A 15,413-nucleotide genomic window follows, 5' to 3' on the forward strand; every position below is an offset into this window, starting at 1 on the left:
ATTCAGATCCACCTGAGCCACTTCAATCTTAGCAGCCTGATCCACCTGCTGGTTCTTTGATGCTCTTCAGTTGCCTGGCTCTTGGGTACATGACCATCTATGTGATATACCTTCACAAACAGGTTCTCCACCCAGGCAGCAATATCTTTCCATAATACGACAGCCCAGATGGGTTTAACTCTGTGCTGCCAGTTGCTCAGCTTGCATTGCCGCAGCCACCTCCACAAGGCATTTGCCACCATCCATGAGTCAGTATAGAGGTAAAGTATTTGCCACCTTTCTCGTTCAGCAACGTCTAAAGGCAGCTGGATAGCTTTCACTTCTGCAAACTAACTCGATTCACCTTCTCCTTCAACAGTTTCTGCAACTTGTCGTAGGGGACTCCATACAGCCGCCTTCCACCTCCGATGCTTTCCTACAATATGGCAGGACCCATCAGTAAACAAGGCATATTGCTTACCATGTTCTGGTAGTTCATTATACAATGGGGCTTCTTCAGCACGTGTCACGTCCTCCTCTGGTGACATCCCAAAATCTTTACCTTCTGGCCAGCCCATCAAAATTTCCAAAATTCCTGGACAACTGGGATTTTCTAGTTGAACTCATTATGTAATTAGTGCAACCCACTTGCTCCATGTAGCATCAGTTGCATGATGTGTAGAAGAAACCCTCCCTTTAAACATCCAGCCCAGCACTGGTAATCGGGGTGCCAGGAGGAGCTGCGCTTCAGTACCAATCACTTCCAAAGCAGATTGAACCCTTTCATAAATTGCCAATCTCTCTTTTTCAGTTGGAGTATAGTAGGCCTCAGATCCTCTGTATCCCCAACTCCAAAAGCCCAAGGGGTCGACCTTGAGTCTCCCCTGGTGCTTTCTGCCAGAGGCTCCAGGTAGGGCCATTCTCCCTGGCTGTGGTGTAAAGCACAATGTTTTTACATCTTGCCCAGTCCGAACTGGCCCAAAGGCTACTGCTTGGTCTATGTCCCGTTTAATTTGTACAAAGTCTTGTCCCTGCTCAGGGCCCCATTTAAAATCATTCTTCTTTTGGGTCATATGATAAAGAGGGCTTACAATCATACTGTAGTTTGGAATATGCATTCTCCAAAAACAAACAGTGCCTTGAGAAAGCCTGAGTTTCTTTCTTATTAGTTGGTGGAGACATAGCTGTTATTTTTTTTATCACATCCATTGGGACCTCATGATTTCCATCTTGCCATTTTATTCCCAAAACTGGATCTCCTGTGCAGGTCCCTTGCCCTTTACTTTGTTTCATGGCAAAAACAGCTTTCAGAAAGACTCGAACTATTTTCTCCCTTTTCTCAAAAACTTCTTCTGCTTTATTGCCCCATACGATGATGTCATCAATATATTGCAGATGTTCTGGAGCTTCACCCTGTTCCAGTGCGGCCTGGATCAGTCCATGGCAGATGGTAGGGCTGTGTTTCCACCCCTGGGGCAGTTGATTCCAGGTGTATTGGACACCCCTCCAAGTTACAGCAAACTGTGGCCTGCACTCTGCAGCCAAAGGGATCGGGAAAAATGCATTTGCAGTATCAATAGTGGCATACCACTTGGCTGCCTTTGATTCCAGTTCATATTGAAGTTCTAGCATGTCTGGTACGGCAGCACTTAACGGCGGTGTGACTTCATTCAGGCCACAATAGTCCACTGTTAGTCTCCATTCTCCATTAGACTTTTGCACTGACCATATGGGGCTATTAAAGGGTGAACGGGTTCTGCTGATCACTCCTTGGATCTCCAGTCAACGAATCAGCTCCTGGATGGGAATCAGGGAGTCTTGGTTGGTACAGTATTGCTGCCGGTGCACCACTGTGGTAGCGATCGGCACCTGTTGTTCTTCAACCTTCAGTAACCCCATAATGGAAGGTTCTTCTGAGAGACTGGGCAAGGTAGACAGCTGTTTAGTTTCCTCTGTCTCCAAGGCAGCTATACCAAAAGCCCACTGGTACCCTTTTGGGTCTTTAAAGCATCCTCTCCTAAGACAGTCTATGCCAAGGGTGCACGAAGCCTCTGGGCCATTCACAATGAGGTGCTTTTGCCACTCATTCCCAGTCAGGCTTCTTTCAGCCTCCAATACAGTTAGTTGTTGGAATGCCCCTGTCACTCTGGAAATGCTAATATGTTCTGCCCCCTCATAGCTTGATTGCATTAGGGTACACTGTGCACCGGTATCTGCTGGTGTTTTATACTCCTGTGGATCTAATGTGCCAGGCCATTGGATCCACACAGTCCAGTAAACCTAGTTGTCCCTCTCCTCCACCTGGCTGGTGGCATGGCCCCTCTAGTCCTGGTCATAGGATTTTCTACCAGGGCAGCAAGCGGTGTGGAGCAGCTGTAGCGTGGAGCAGCCCTGCCCACTTACTACTTGTAAAAATAGATTAGAATTCATTTTCATAGTATCAGGAATAAGATCAGTCCTTCCACTCTGTCTGGGAAACTGCCCTCTGGAGATGGGAGCAGCAACCTTCCTGAAAGAACCCCTATTTGTGATTTGCAAGGAAAAACATTCACATATCTCTGCCTCTAGGGTTGAGAGAGGTTTTCCATCCCACTTCTTCATGTCCTCTCCATGGTCCCGCAGGTAAAACCACAGGGTACTCGGTGGTGTGTATCTCCTATATTCTTTCTCTCGAGCAGAAGGGTGCTTACTGTTAATAGCTGAGATGTGGGCCTGTACAGTTGTTGAGTAGGATCTGTCCTCTTTGAGTTGCTGGACTAGCCTCTCCACAGCTGAGATGAGGGAGATAGAGATGTTATCTTTGTATTCCTAGAGTTAGTGAGCCACTTCATCCACCATGGGTGCTGCTTTATCTTTCCAGTTCATTGCTGCCAATGAGTTGTCATATGACGATGGTACACTCCGTACAAATTTCCGCCACATGGGTTGTGTGCATTGGCCTTCGTTGGGATCTGTGTGTAACTGCATTCTTCTGGTCATAATAAATCAGCTCTTTCATGTCTAATTTCCTGAGGTACTGGATACCTCTCTCTATTGCAGTCCACTTGCCTGGGTGACGTAATATCCTCCTTGAAGGGATACCTTTCCTTCACGCTTGACAGGAGTCATGTCCAAAGACTGAAGGCTTGTGTCCCTTTTCCATTTGCCTTGTCAATGCCCCATTCTTTAGAAAGTAATCCCAGCTGCCTCACTTCCCTACCCTCCTGTTCTAAACTATTAGCCCTGTTATCCTAGCATTGGAGCAACCGGGTTATAATGCACTCACCTGGATGACAGCTGAAATCTTTTCACATGTCCTGCAGCTCATTCATGGATAGGGATCAAGTGGTTACCTCTTGTTCTTCCTCTTCTCCTATTCCTGTGATGGCCCTGCTTCATCTTCCTTTACTAAACGAGCTGTTTTCCGTGTCCATTTCTTCTTGTGTATATGGGCGACAAATACTGGCACAGGTTTGTTCTCTGGTTCAGCCATGGTGCCTGTTGCAGGAGCGGGCTGGAAACTAGGACCATGCATGGCAATCAGTTAGCTGAGGGGAATGTGCTCGAGCTTGTCTAGACAACAATTAACATGATGGGGCATGTTTACAGAGCACGGGGGAGTGGGAGACGGATGGCGCCAAGGAAAGGCAACACCTTGCTGTTAATTGCTGGCAGTTAACCACCAATCAGGGATTGCCTAGTATGCAAGGCTTAGCTTCAAGAACCAATTAGTTTAAAACGCGCAGCTTCTGAAAGTGTATAAAAACTCGTGCTTCTGTACAATAAATTGACATTTGCTTGCATCAAGCTGCGTCCCGTCTCTTCATTCGCCGCAAATTGGTGACCCCGACGTGATGCGTTTAAGGATCTGACGTGAAGGGCTCTCGAATCGCCTAACTGAGCGACATGCAGCGAATCCCACAGAACTTTGAATGATCTGCTGAAAGGAAGCAGGAGCCGGCCTGAAATCCCTCCGGAGTTGAGAGGTGAGCTGTGGGAAATCCGTAACGGGGAATCAGGCTTCGTCCCCAGAAAGAGACGTATATGGACTCATGAAGGGTCTTCTAGTCAGATCAGGGAGTCCGTGCCTCAGTCTCCTCAAATGGTGACCCCTATGGTGGTGTTCCGAAGCCTTGGAAGAATAAGGACGGAAAAAAGACAGCTCGTGGAAGAGGGCTGCGTTCCAGAGGAGACGGCTTGGCTGAACGATCGTCTTGCTGTCTGGACCAGGCGGACAACCTAAACCCCGAGGATAACGCCTGTATGCATCGAGACAGGTGAGCAGCCAAGAAACCTTAGAGACTTTGAAAGAATGAAAGTGTGTACAGACAGCAGCCAATTGTATGATGCTGCCGCGGAGGGGAACTCCGTGTCGGGAATGCATTTAGCACCTTGGTGGCAAATTCTGACTACTCTTTGCCAAGTGTGGACTAATTCTGCTAACGGTGCTAAACCAGAGGAAGCTGTAAATTCCACCGACAGCGCGACTCTTCTCAAGACACCGTCAGCGACGGCGAGTCTGTCCACACCTCTTCTGCCCCCAAAGCTTCTGTCACTGATTGCAGCGACCCTCACAACACAGGACCAAGCACGGGAACAGGACAACTCGGACAATGATTCCATTGACACTGATAAACCTTTTGATCCAGGTCCTATAGATCTGGAAAAGGAGCTATTCCTTTCCCCCACCCCCTTGTCTCTCCTGATGCATTGATTGTATTTTGGGGGAGGGTGAAAGGGGGTCTGAGGGATTGGTGGCAGGAATGCAAGTGGGAAACACTTAAGCGAGGGGATTTGGGAGTCGCTAGGGCATGTTCAGTATTTTGTCAGACAAATCAACCTGCAGAGTGGCAGCCTGTGCAATACGAGGCTGTTAAAGAGTTAAGCAAAGCAGTGCGGGAAGGGAGGATTCATAATACATTTGCTATGTCCCTTCTTGAAGTGATGGCAGAGCCTTATACACTCACACTGCATGATTGGAAGTTATTGCTTTGTATGGTACTAACTGATACAGTATATGATGTGGTTATCTGATTTTTGTGAGCTATGTGTAGTGGCCTTGACTGAAAACCTTAATCGGGGAATTGCTGTTAACTATGAGCAGTTGGCTGGAGCAATTAACTGTGCCGATTCTGTGACTCAGGCAAGGTATCCCAGGGACAACTGTTTGCAAATGAATGAGATGGCTATTAAGGCAGTCAGGATGCGGGAGTCTTGCCACAGTCTTGCAGGGTCCTAGAGAGTCACTAACTTTAATACTAACTTGATTGATTGGCTTCAGAATATTTTGCAACAAGTCGAACATCAGGAAGCTCAAGGGTTGCTTTTAAAACAACTAGCTGTGATAATGTCAATGAAAATTGTAAACGGGCAACTTTCACAATCGCAACCCCAACATGTGTCAAATGATTGTAACGCAGAACTCACAGCAGACTGTAATTCTCAGGCTGAGTTCTGGAATGCAGCATAACAGATTTTTGCTTCTCTAATCTCTTCTGTAAGAATAGTACACGCTCTTAACTTGCTTAGTAAATTAGGCTGCTAGCTTGCTAAACAAAGTAATACTACAAATACTATTTTTTTTTGGCTTATTAACAGATGTTGATTCTGTCCATCATATGCTGCTACAGAACCGAGTTGCTATTGATTTTTATTATTAGCACAGGGACACAAGTGTGAAGACTTTGATAGGATGTGTTACGTGAATCTGAGTGACCACTGTGAATTAATTTACAAAAGTATACAAAACTCAAAAGCCTTAAAACAAAGATCTGCAACAGAGCCAGGGGCGGGATGCCTTTGGTCTCTTCTCATGGCTGGGAAACTTTGGGCCATGACTCAAAAGTATTACAGGTTTTATTATAATTATCTTTAACCACCTTATTGATGTTTGCCTTATGTCTCCCATGCTTTTTTTTTTTTTCCTGTATTCAGTGTTTAGTTGATTGTAACATAAATCAGGTCATGGTCACCCAGCTACACACAACCTTTGCATTGTCGCAATTAACAAGCAAAAGAGAGGAGGATAGAGAATGTCTGAAGAGAGATGTAGGAGAGGAAGCTGGAGAGTATTTGACCTAACAAGAGATGAGAAAACAACTAGGTATTGTGAAGGAGACTAGGAAAGATAAACATGGTTATCTAGTGTTTAATAGGTGTCTGCACACTTGTAGAGATATATAGTTATGTAACTACATGAATGGTTTCTGCCCTGAGCCTGGTGGCGCATACAGCTGCGGTTTGTGTCCGGGCTCAGAGATGTAAATAGGGGCTTCTCTGTTATGGTAAAAGTGTTTCTCTTTGCATAAAAAAGAGAAGGAATGAAGGGAATGACCCCGAGGTATGTTCAGAGAAGGCATGCTATGTTTCGAACTTTTTGACTGAACCAGTTCTTGTTTGGTGTGCCCTTCCACCCATGTATAATGTTAATCCAAAAGAAGCTGATATTCTTTACACTTTGTCGATAATTGTCTTTCTGTAGATGCTGTTATAAATTGAGACCACAACGGATCATAATCCAATTAAAATTTTATTAATTATAGCAAGTAGAATATGAGCAAAAACAGCGCTGGACGACAGGGGAGTCTGCACTCCGCCAACTGCCGTCCTGAGCAGTTCAAACAGTCCCTTTTTATACATCTTTACTCCCGTGTTCATGAGGTAGTGGAGGTACTCTGCGCATGCTTCAGTTGTTGTTAGGGGGTCGTTTTCTGCCTCCTGGTGGTCGTTGAGGCCGAAGTAAGAAGTCTTCCTCCTTTGTCCCATAGTTGACCCCTCACTCATATGTCCTTATATGGGGTAGTTTGTCCTGTTTCTGTCGGTTCCTGGACATCTGGTGGTTATCTTATCTTGCACAAGCGGTATCTTGTGGCTGTTTATATCTTTTGCTGTCTGACCTTTACATTGGGCTTAACATAAATCTTAATAAACAATACCCTAGTCCATAGTTTCTCACACTGTCTGACCTTTACATTGGGCTTAACATAAATCTTAATAAACAATACCCTAGTCCATAGTTTCTCACAATCCCCCCTTTTTCTTTTTATCCTATTATTGTTTATTAGACGCTGCTTTCATTCTCGGCACTGCGAACAAACCTTTTTCCACAATCCCAACATTTATCATAACACTCACAAGGTAATACCTCACAATTACAATAGGCATAGTTCTCACGTGGCATAACGCATTCGCAACAATCTTCATCCTCATTAATAGATACACTCTTATACTTTGCCCCAGACCTCGTAGTTAAAATAAGCAATTTAGCTATGTCAAACCGTTCTTTAATAAAATGTAAAATATAGCGTAATATACAAGGCCCAAATATAAGTCCTAGAATCAACATAATAAGTGGTCCTGCTAAAGCAGACAACAAAGTGGTTAGCCAAGGTGAAATATTAAACCAGTTTTCATACCATGACCTGCCCGCCTCAAGATTCTTTTTACGTTGTTCCAACCTTTTCCGGAGTTCAGACATGGCATCCAGGACTACTCCCGTATGATCAGCAAAAGAGCAACATTCCTCTTTGAGAGCTACACATAACCCTCCTTCTTTTAAGAACAATAGATCTAATCCTCTTCTATTTTGCAGCACTACTTCTGATAAAGACTTTACTGAAGTGGCTAAATTTTTAATAGATTGTTCTATTCTTGTTAAATCCTCATTTACAGCCATCTGCAAACTTTGTAATTCCTGACCTTTTACTAGGGAGGCTATGCCTGTACCTGCTCCAACTTCGTCCGCTATCAGCAGTGTAGCTAGGGTTACCACTGTAATTGGCTCTCGTTTTTGTCTATTCAGGTCTCCTTCAAAGTGGCGTAACACCTCCTCAGAGGTGTGATAGATCAGACGAGGAACAATAATCACCTGTACGCAAAACTGAGCTTGATTAAACACGTTTAGGGATAGGCAAGGCGTTACTCCGAAGTCTGAACAAACCCATTTAGCTCCTGGTGTCGGGATAGCCCATTTGTCATTTTGATTCTTGTGTTTCTCTATATTGGTGTTAGTGACTGTTCGGTTGCACAAAGGCTGATACTTTTCAGGCACTGTACCTATACATTTTCCTTGACCTGTTACCAATTGAATAGTAATTCCTTGCATATGGTTCCTCTGGTCATCCCATGGGCATTCTTGTGGGTTTGAACCACTAGACCATTGAATCCTATCTGGTTTTCCAATTGCCTCAAAATATGGTGGTCTAACATTGTAACATAACCAGCATTCCTTAGTTAAATTTGGTTTGCTTTCATTAAGGGCACGATAAGAGGCTTGCATTAAATCCCATAAGGGGTCTTTAGACTCTGACACTCCTGAATCCCTAACTAAAGAGGACTCAGTCACCGTGTCATTAGTTGTTTTATCTGTTACTGATAGGGAGTTTGGACGAGTGGTTGTAACACTTGTGGGGACAATCTTTTTCTTAGGGAAAGTGGGTGAATTCAATACTTTATTCGGCCCAACAGGGAGTGAATCATATGGTATTTTAATTTTTCTTATGAGAAAGTGCCCTCCCCAATCTTTAGGGATTCCTGCATAGACACGTATTCCCCATGTTCGTCCTACTAACCACTCGTCTTCTAGGGGATGCAATACTTGAAATTTGATGTGGGTACAGACTTTTTTGTTACGTGGAGCTACATAATCCACGTCGCGCAGACCTGTAAGATCTACACCCGTTTGTTCAGGTACACATCCGTTAGGAGTCCAGGTTGCTTTTATATATTTATCAGGAGCCTTTACTGTCCAGCCCGAGGCTATTGTCTCACATCCCCAATAACCACAATAATAGTGTCCGGGATAATTACAGTAAGGCTGTCCAGAGGCTGGGCATAAATAAAATGGAGGTCCTTTTTCACAAGGTATTGGTACTAAATTACAAAGTTTCACTACGAATTCAGGTGGCCCTGGGTTGCTAAAAGTGGCTATTGTTTTCTCGTTCCTTCCCAAGATATTAGTTCCCACTTAAATGGTTCATGTGGGTTTCCCCCTTTTGCTTGGGTTATTATCAATAGCACAATTAACGGTATACCAGGAAAAAGGGTGTTTGTTAATTTTGCCAATTTAAGTATATTCTTACCAGTCCTGGGGAAGTTCGGCCATGGCTGCTTTTGCATCCCATTTTTCTGGCTCTTTTCTCCACGGTTTGTTTCTCCTCTGCCTCGCCCGTCGACTCGGTTGCTTCGAGCCACGGGGTGTACCATCTTCTCGGCAGCAAGGGAATTCTTCAGGAGAATAGCTGTTCCGGGCTTTTTGCCTGTTTACATAGGCTTCCTACTTCACAGCTTTAATTAATGGGGCCAAGCAAGACACGGTTAGTACTTCCCTCCTGCACTTTATAACTAAAATTTCAGCTACAAAGGGGACTGGTTCGTTGGAGTGGTAACAATAATATTGAGGGTTTATTCCTTTAGCAAAAATTTCCCACCACTCTTGGGATTCCCGAATAATTTCTTGTTTAGACTCTAATTGTTTTAGTCTCCACTCAGTGAGAGTTCTTTGAATTTTTCCAACACTGTGTGCAAACTCCTGTCGGAGGGTATCCGAATTCACAGTGTGTCCACCATTTATCCTGGCATACCTTACATTTAAAACAAGCAAATGGATAACAATTGCAGTTCAAATTATTACACCTAATTCGTATATCCAAAATGCATATATCATTCACATCAGCATATTTTCTATATTCAATATTGTGTGGCTGCATGAGCTTAGCAATTACACTTCTTACTCTTCCATATATAATAGATAAAAAGAGAGATAACTATAGCAAATGTAAACAACAATACACACTTTATACCAAAAGGTAATGCGTCAAAATAATAAAATAAAATCTCTATCATAGCTTTATCTTCTCAATGTTATCTTGGTGTCACCTGGTGTACTGATTACTTTCCAGTGGGGTCTCGTCACTGGGCCTTTAATGCGACTGGCATGAGTCCATCCACGCTCAGCAGTCCGGACAGCCGTTTCTGTTGTAAGCAGAACAAGATAAGGTCCCTCCCAATTGGGTTTTAGGGTTTCTTCCTTCCACACCTTAATTAATATCCAATCCCCAGGTTTAACACTGTGAATTTTTAAGTCCAACGGAGGTCGTTGCACAATTAGTCCACGTTCCCAAAGCTTGTTACGATGTTCTGCTAATTGTGAAACATATTCATTAATCACACGGTCTCGAATTAAAACATTTGTTTGTGGACTTTCGATTTTATAGGACATTCCATACACCATTTCAAACGCTGATATTCCTACATCTGCTCGGGGTCTGGTTCTGAGAATTAATAGTGCCATGGGTAGGCACTTAATCCATGATAATTTGGTTTCTATCATTAATTTAGTCAAAATAGTTTTGATTTCTCCATTCATCCTTTCAACTTTTCCCGAACTTTGTGGATGCCATGGCGTATGGTATTCCCACTTAATACCCAAGCTTTCTGTTAGATCTCTAACAATTTTTGACACAAAGTGTGTTCCTCTGTCCGAGTCGATTACTTCAGGTACTCCATATCGAGGTATAATGTGTTCAAGTAACACTTTAGTAACTTGGTTAGCAGTTGCCTTGGAGGTAGGAAAAGCCTCAACATAATGTGTTAATTGATCCACCATTACTAATAAATATTTGTAACGCCCTACCCTGGGTAGTTCAGTAAAATCCACTTGTATGTGTGAGAAAGGTCTGTATGCTGGGGAACGTCCTCCAAGAGGTTTTTGTCTCATGTTGTTTCGATTAACCTTTTGACAGGTCTCGCAGGCTGCCGTGACTGTCTTTGCTATGTTATATACGCCTATACAGGCAAACTGTTGATTGAAATGATCAACTAACGCCTGGGTTCCCCAGTGTGTTTTACTGTGTATTTTTGAAAATATTTCGAGTGCTATGCCCTTCGGCAAGACTTCTCTTCCATCTGGCAATATGTACTTACCATCTTGTTCCTTAGCTCCCATTTGTTCTAGTTTTTCCTTTTCTGCAGACTCAAAACTCAAATTTTTACTAACAGGTACTTGTTGCATAGTCAAAATCATACTATAATTGCCTGCCACTCGTTTTGCTTCTATATCAGCTGCATTATTTCCCCTAACTTGATAACTTGTACCTCGCTGGTGTCCCTTTATATATACAACTGCTATTTTATTCGGCGTTTTCAATGCCCCCAGAACTCGCCGAATTAATTCCGGGTGTATCAGTTCTTTTCCCTGTGAGTTAACAAATCCTCTTTCCTCCCATATTTTTCCAAAGGTATGTACCACTCCGAACGCATAGCGTGAGTCTGTATATATAGTTCCATCCTTTCCCTTCAGTGACACTAATGCTTTCCATAATGCATACAGCTCACAGGCTTGAGCCGACCAGCTGACACTTAGGGGGCCCGATTCTATTGTCTTAAATTCTCCTTTCTCTAACTTAACGATGGCATATCCAGACAATCGTTTACCTTCCACTATTCGTGATGACCCATCTATAAATAGTACTTCTCCACATTGTAGTTCTTCTTCCTCTAAGTCTGGTCTAATGCGTGTCTGTTGTTCAATTGTTTGAAGACAATCATGTACTAACTCAGTACTTTCCCCTGGGTATAAAAATTCTGCAGGGTTAACAGCTCCGATAGTCCTTAGGGATAGTTTTGGAGATTCTATGAGTGTTCCCTCATACTTTAGTAGTCGGCTATCTGTAAGCCATTTTTCTGCTTTTTGTTGAAGCACCCCCCTTATATTATGAGGCGCATATAGGACAACTTCTCCATTAAAGGTAATACGATTCGTTTCTTCAAGTAATAAGGCAGCAGCAACAATGATTTGTAAACAACTCGGCCAACCCCTGCTCACAGGGTCCAACAGCTTTGATAAGTATGCCACCGGTTTCTTTTGTCCGGCCCATTCCTGAGTTAATACTCCAAATGCTGTTCCTTCATGTATGTTAACGAATAAATGGAATGGCCGCTTTAAATCTGGGAGGCTTAAAACCAGTGCTTGACTTAGCTCACTTTTGAGACTGGCAAACTGCTCTTGATCTTGAGGGGTCCATTTGGGTATTTTGTCTTTAGACAGTTGTTCATATAAGAATTTAACTTTAAAGCTGTAGTTCTCTATCCATTGCCTACAATACCCAAATAGCCCTAATGCCTGCCGAATTTGCCTCTTAGTGACAGGCATAGGTAATTCCAGAATTCCTTTAATGCGCTCTGGATCCAATATCTTCTTGCCGTTAAACAAATAATGCCCCAAATATTTCACTTTTTCCTCCACAAATTGTAACTTTTCTTGTGATACCCGTAGTCCCTTTTGTGCAAGAAAGTTTAGGAGTCAAATGCTTTCTTTCCTTACATCCTCCTTATTATTTCCTGCTATGAGCAGATCATCTACATACTGTAACAGTACGTTTCCTGTTTGTACTTGGTATTCTTTTAAGAGCTCTTCCAGGGCCTGTCCAAACAGATTAGGGGACTCAGTGAACCCTTGAGGAAGCATTGTCCATCTCAATTGCTGCCTACGGCCTGTCTCTATGTCTTCCCATTCAAAGGCAAAATAATCACGGCATTCTTCTGCCAGTGGACAGGCCCAAAAGGCATCCTTTAAATCAGCCACACTATACCAGGAGTTATGGGGTCCTAGCTTGCTTAGCAGTGTGTATGGATTTGCTACTACAGGGAACCGGGTGATAGTTCTTTTGTTTATTTCCCTTAAATTATGTACGAGCCGATATTTCCCATTTGGTTTCTTTACAGGCAGAATGGGGGTGTTAAAGGGTGACATACAAGGCTCTAAGATTCCTTGTGCTAACAATCGATCGATTTCTGGTTTTAATCCTCTCCGTCCTTCTAGGGATATGGGATATTGTCTTACCCTCACAGGTATGTGGGGTTTGGAAATTTGGATTTTAATCGGTGGGATTTCCAGTCTACTAATTGTGTCCGGAGAGTACCAGACATCGGGGTTAATTTGGTTTTGATCATCCACGGTCAAAGGATAAACAGACACTGTTAGCTCTTGATTTTTTACTTTAATTTCTAATTGCAATTCAACAATTAAATCTCGTCCTAACAGATTAAATTCTGCTTCAGGGACGAGCAAGAGTTCACCCATTCCAAATTTATTTTCAGTTTCGAATACCACATTTTTGATTTTGCTTACTTTAAAGGGTTCTCCTTTTGCCCCAATTACTTGTACTTTTTCAGGGGAAACTTTACATCCCTCAGGTATTTGCTTAATAGTTGATTTCTCAGCCCCAGTGTCTACTAAAAAGGTGAACTCTTGTTTATGGGGACCTATTTTTAATTTTATCAAGGGCTCATGATGACTCCGGTCCCCTAAGATATAGAGCCCCTGGCTCTCCTATTCCGTTTTCAATATTTCCTCATCCCTGATGCTTTCTCTGCAATTCTGTTTTATATGTCCCTTTTTTCCACAGTAAAAACAACATCTCTGTTCCTTCTTTACTACTACGTTCCCTTGTTTTGTTCCAGCAGATCTGTGTTCACCAGTTTGCCCTTTGCGATCCTCTCTGACTGCTGCTACCATCATTTTTACTTGTCGCTTGCTGCTCTCTTCTTCCCGCCTTACGTAGACTTTCTGAGCTTCCCTCAATAATTCATCCAACCCTCTATTCTGCCAGTCTTCTAACTTTTCAATCTTCTTTCTGATATCTTCCCATGATTTTGCCACAAACTGAGTTTTGAGGAGCGCTTGCCCTAAAGGGTTGTCTGGATTTACCCCAGAGTACAGCTGAAGGGCTTTCCTCAGTCATTCCAGCCACTCAGTAGGGCTTTCATCTTTCTTTTGCATTTCATTAAATGCTTTATTGATATTCTGGCCACGGGGTACTGCTTCTCTAATCCCCTGAATTACTATAGTTCTCAGGTCCTGCATATGAGTTCTATGCACCGGATCCTGATTATCCCAATTAGGTCTTTGGAGTGGCCATTTAATATCTGCTTGGGGTCCCTGGGCATGTTGAGCATCCCACAGTCTCATTCCTGCTCGTCTAATCATATCTCTTTCCTCGGTAGTAAATAATTGACCAAGGATAGATTGCATCTCATCCCAAGTATAAAGGTTTGGTCCCAAAAATTGGTTTAATCTTTCTGCCACACCGAGTGGGTCCTCAATTAAGTTTCCCATCTCGGTTCTTTTAAAATCTCGTAGGTCAGCCGAGTTTAGGGGTACGGAAATATATCCGATCACAGGTTGAGGTCCCCCCATGGGTATTTCCCTTAGGGGGTACATCTGAGCCGCCCCTTTTTGACTTCTAGTTACGCGTCTAGGAGGAGGGGGAGACCCTTGTTCCGACTCTGGTGGGGGAGTGGGCGCTCTGGGGACCTCTGGAGGGGCTGCGGGAGCAGGAGGAGGAATGTAAGGAGGGGGGTTAGAAGGGTTTCATTTAACTCTTCCTTCTTCTTCTTTTGTTTAATTTTTACTTCATTCAGCGGGTAAAGTCTAGCTCCCGGTCTTTCTAGCCACACTTCCGCATATTGACTCTCCTCCGGGTTAAGGGGTTTTTTATTATTAACCCAGAGGTTTAATTGCTGTCTTACCCAATCTTCTTCTGACCCATAGACTGGCCAAAAGGCATTTTTAGAAATCTTCTTCCCTCCCCATATCTTAGTACAATATTCTATCATCTTCTGCTTATCTTTCCCTAGGGTTCCAGGGAAATATCTCCAATTGTCTAAGATATATGCCAGAGGGGTATTCTTAGGTACAGTGGGTACCCTTCCCATGGGAGTCGAAGGCTTGCTGCCCTTCGCCCCCATCTTCTGGAATATCCACAAACATACACTCACTCGCTCCCCTTGTTCCTGGCCCAGTCCCTTGCGGGAGATGGGAAACGCAGTACTTAAGAGTCCACACTCGCTTGGTTCAGTATATCGAACCTCTTACTCGTTATATCCCAGGAAACCCAATCCCGCCCGAACGGCAAACCCGCGAACAAATTCGCAATATACTTACGCGTCCTGCGTCTTCGTCCGGACTCCCGTGCACAGAATTTTATGGGATTTTACCGGTTTCTCCTTTGCTCATTATTCTAGAATTTAGGTTCGTCGGTAAGGTTGAGGTAGGCTGTCGGTCGCGGGGCCGCGGATTGTCGCGGGGCGCCTCCCCGGAGGACCAAAGCCCACCGTTCCTTATCCGAGTCACGGCACCAGAAATTGTTATAAATTGAGACCACAATGGATCATAATCCAATTAAAATTTTATTAATTATAGCAAGTAGAATATGAGCAAAAACAGCGCTGGACGACAGGGGAGTCTGCACTCCGCCAACTGCCGTCCTGAGCAGTTCAAACAGTCCCTTTTTATACATCTTTACTCCCGTGTTCATGAGGTAGTGGAGGTACTCTGCGCATGCTTCAGTTGTTGTTAGGGGGTCGTTTTCTGCCTCCTGGTGGTCATTGAGGCCGAAGTAAGAAGTCTTCCTCCTTTGTCCCATAGTTGACCCCTCACTCATATGTCCTTATAT

The sequence above is a fragment of the Falco cherrug genome (assembly GCF_023634085.1).
Source record: "Falco cherrug isolate bFalChe1 chromosome W unlocalized genomic scaffold, bFalChe1.pri SUPER_W_unloc_1, whole genome shotgun sequence".
In the NCBI taxonomy this organism is placed as follows: Eukaryota; Metazoa; Chordata; class Aves; order Falconiformes; family Falconidae; genus Falco; species Falco cherrug.